This window comes from Panthera tigris, chromosome D4 (genome assembly GCF_018350195.1).
Source record: "Panthera tigris isolate Pti1 chromosome D4, P.tigris_Pti1_mat1.1, whole genome shotgun sequence".
In the NCBI taxonomy this organism is placed as follows: Eukaryota; Metazoa; Chordata; class Mammalia; order Carnivora; family Felidae; genus Panthera; species Panthera tigris.
Genome location: NC_056672.1, coordinates 3,128,202 through 3,131,868, shown reverse-complemented (window position 1 = coordinate 3,131,868; position 3,667 = coordinate 3,128,202). Strand labels below are relative to the sequence as shown.

General features: G+C 48.9%; 1 long non-coding RNA gene across 1 annotated transcript; it reads right to left on the bottom strand.

The window, feature by feature from the left end:
- Positions 1-432: 432 nt before the first annotated feature.
- On the bottom strand, positions 433-2,699 carry LOC122232937. The gene is made up of 3 exons (XR_006210322.1): positions 2,626-2,699; positions 1,578-1,647; positions 433-647 (listed from the first exon to the last, which is right to left on the bottom strand). It is a non-coding gene; the product is annotated as an uncharacterized LOC122232937 (long non-coding RNA).
- Between the last annotated feature and the right edge of the window lie 968 nt (positions 2,700-3,667).

The following is a 3,667-nucleotide window of genomic DNA, read 5'->3' as shown; positions in this document are numbered from 1 at the left end:
ATGCAGGAAAAAGGTTGCAGATTCTGGTAGGTTTTTCTTTTTTTTTTCTAAATTTTTCATTTGCTTTATCAATATCCTTCCATAATTTTTGTTCCCAGGAGCATATGTCAAATGTTTTATCATATGTAACTGATCCATAATGTTATTTTATGTTTCCTCATTGATGATTGCAAATTTTATTTGCACGGCCAATTTACCAGGAGTTTATTCACCATTCTAATAAAATGTCAATGCTTTCTACTGTTGATGACTTTCAGGTAACATTTGCGTGCGACATTTACATCATTAACCATAAAAGTAAGCCCCTCATTTTTCTTGAAATTGGCAAAAGTCATTTCCAGGGCCAGGGAGGATGGTCTGGGAGCAGCTGGGGCGGGGGAGGGGCTTGAGGGTTTGACACCACGCTTCCCTGCGGCACCTGCTTCCTCCAAGACCAGGGATGTCTCTGCAGGTCCCAGGCCCTCCGCATTCTACCCTGTGAACCCACCAGGCTGGCTGTCCTGGCCCAGCAAGAACTCAGCCCCCTGGGACTGCCTGCCCCTCGTCCCCTCCAGTCTTACGTCCACCACTCAAGATGCATAACTGCCATTTTCCTGCTGGTTTCTCCCTTCTGGGTTTTCACCCCCATCCGTCCTTTTCTTTCCTGCCTTTGGGGAGAAAAAGAGAGGTCGAAGTAAGCCTATCTTTTTCTGTACTCTGGGTGAAATAATTTGTTTTTCCTGAAATGAAAAGGTACAACTTGTTAGATTCAAGAAACATAAGCTTGTTTTTTGTTGTTAATGATGCTGTTGCCGGATGCAAATGTTACTCAAAGTGGTAAACATTTATTTTATCAGATGGGCAGGGAGAAAGTCCCTGGTGCAAATGAAGACCATTTGTAACCATCAGCGAGACAACATGTAACAACATTATGAATAGATTATACACAATAAAGCATGTGGGGGAAAGCTCGTCAAATTACATTAATAAATCAAATTACTTTAAAATTTTATTTGAGAGAGAGAGAGAGAGCATGAGCAGAAGAGGGTCAGAGAGAGAGGGAGAGAGAGAATCCTAAGCAGGCTTCGTGCTGTCAGTGCAGAACACGATGTGGGGCTCGATCTCACAAACCAGAGATCGTGACCTGAGCAGAAAAAAAACAGGAGATGGGCACTCAATCCCCTGAGCCACCCAGGTGCTCCCCACCTTTTTTAAAATTTTTGTAAAGTTTTATAATAAATCAAAATACTTTAAAAACGCCGTTGCAAGTTAAAAGTTCCACTGTGGAGAAACGTCGTACATGCTAATTTATGAGGGTGAGCATTGCATAATGTATAGAATTGTCAGGACAGGGGCGCCTGGGTGGCTCAGTCGGTTAAGCGTCTGACTTCGGCTCAGGTCACGATCTCACGGTTTGGGGGTTCGAGCCCTGCGTCCGGCTCTGTGCTGACAGCTCAGAGCCTGGATCTTGCTTCCGGTTCTGTCTTCCTCTTCTCTGCCCCTCCCCTGCTTGCACTCTGTCTCTCAAAAATAAATAAACATTAAAATAATAATAATAATTTGGCACTTTCAGATACTAGACATTAAATAGAATTTACCAGATAATAGGCACGTGGGTCTATCACCACAATCCAAATCCATGGAAGCAGTTTGTTGCAAAATTTATACCTGACGGAAATAAGAAAATAATTCTGGGGAAAATACATAAATCAAAGCAGAAAACCTTCGGTCCCATCCAACGAAGCCGCCACCTTTTGAAATAGAAATTCCCTTAACAATTTCCTCAAATGTAAACTCCGAGATTTTCACGGTGATGAATGGTTTTGCGGCATGATAAGATATCTGAAACCATGTATCGAGCTCTGTCATCAGTGCTCATAAAATTTGGGCTCAGAGACCAGTGTTTACACCTGTGCCATGTCTGGCTCCGTGTGGATGGTGGAGCACAGGACTGCAGGGAAAATACGAGTCCCAGCAGCGGTCGGAAACATGATGATGAGTTCATACGGCGTCAGCCACAGTGTTGTTCGTTTACCTCTGAAAAATGCCATAAAAACTATAAATCGGGTAACTCACTTTATCTTTTCTTGATAAACTTTATGTTTTCTACCCCATATATAGTGAACCCCAGGGGGTGGGGGTTAAATAATATGTGTGGCAGGAGGGTAGTAAGGTCTTGAAAGCAGGAAAGCCGTCCTGGGCGTGTAGGTTCAAGCCCACAGAAATGTGAACCCACAGTGGTCGAGCACCAGGACACAAAGCCTCTCTTTTTTGACTTTACCGGAGGAAGGGCCGGCTGGTGGGGGCGAGTGGGTGGGCCTGTACCCAGAAAACAAAATATGTGCAGGGAAATGAGGCAGGACGGGTCAGAGCCCCGAGGGACCATGATACTCCATTCGGAACAAAGCGAAATGAAATACCGTTCCCAAGAGGAGAACGATCAGGTTGTCCATTACACAAAACTACACGGGTTGTTACTGTTACAAAGGTAGAAACACCCGAACCAAAAGTCCTTTCACGCTTCTGAGTCATAAAAGTAGGCCACCTTGAGGATTGCGGATTGGAGGTAACAAAAACGGGGCAAATCAAGCCAACTACATAAAGCTTGTGCTCTGATAAGTGGGGTCCCCCGACGTAGGCGCTCACCTGCCAGCAGCCGTGCTGGACATCAGCGGGTCCGGGCGAGGTGAGGTTGGCCGGTCAGGTCTCCAGGAGTGAGCCAGCAGCCTGGGGGGCGCTGGAAGACAGGGGGTCGGGAAGGGCCCCCCCCCCACCTGCTGCTCTGAGTTGTGGCCACCAGCCCGCAGCCTGGGAGGAGCCCGGTGTGCAGGACCCCTCTCCCTCCACTAGGGCCTGGAGGCCCTTCCGAATGAGCTCAGTCCCCTCAGTCCCCTGAAGGTGGTGCCCTTGACCTGCATTCCCGTATCCGTCCGTCTCGGAAGTTACTCTTGGACACACGGTCGTGACTCTGACATTCTAAGGGCACAACAACCAGACCAGGATACTTGAGGCTCCCTGAAGACACACATGCTTCTGTGCACGCTTTTCTTGCCCAGCTGGGATGCTCAGCCCATCGCCCCGCCCAGGGCTAACCCCGACTTGTCTTGCAAAACCCGTGCTGAGAGCCACTGTCTCTGAGATGGCTTCCTTGGGGGGCAGGGGGGGAGGCTCTTCACTAGGAAGGGAACATCCATGTGACCCTTCGCGTGCAAGCAACAGAAACGGAATCTGGTGAACGTAAAACACACAAGAGCTTCCGGAAGACCGTCGGGCAGATTGCAGTCCCGGAAAAGCTAGGCAGCCTCAGAAGCGTGGGGTTGTCAATAGAAGGGCCACAGATACCAGCTCTTTGGAACTTTCTAGAGCATGGCTCAGCTATAACCCCTCTCCGCTGTGGCCTTAGCCCAAGATGCGAATTTCTGAGGAAGAATCTGACCGGTTGTGTGGGGTCCTGTGCTCACCCCCACCCCATTAGGGTCATGCATGGGGACAGGGCGTTTCTCTTGCCCGAGGGTCTGCAGACGTTCACTGTAAAAGGGGTGGGTTTGCAGGAGCTTCCAGAAGGGGTTCTCCAGCTCTCCCGTGTCTCCGCCGAGAGCTTTTAGCGCCTCTGAGTTTCCGTTTCTGCAGGCGCATCGCCTGCCTCGCGGGACGGGCGAGGGAAGCAGAGAGGAATGTCAGCTCTGTT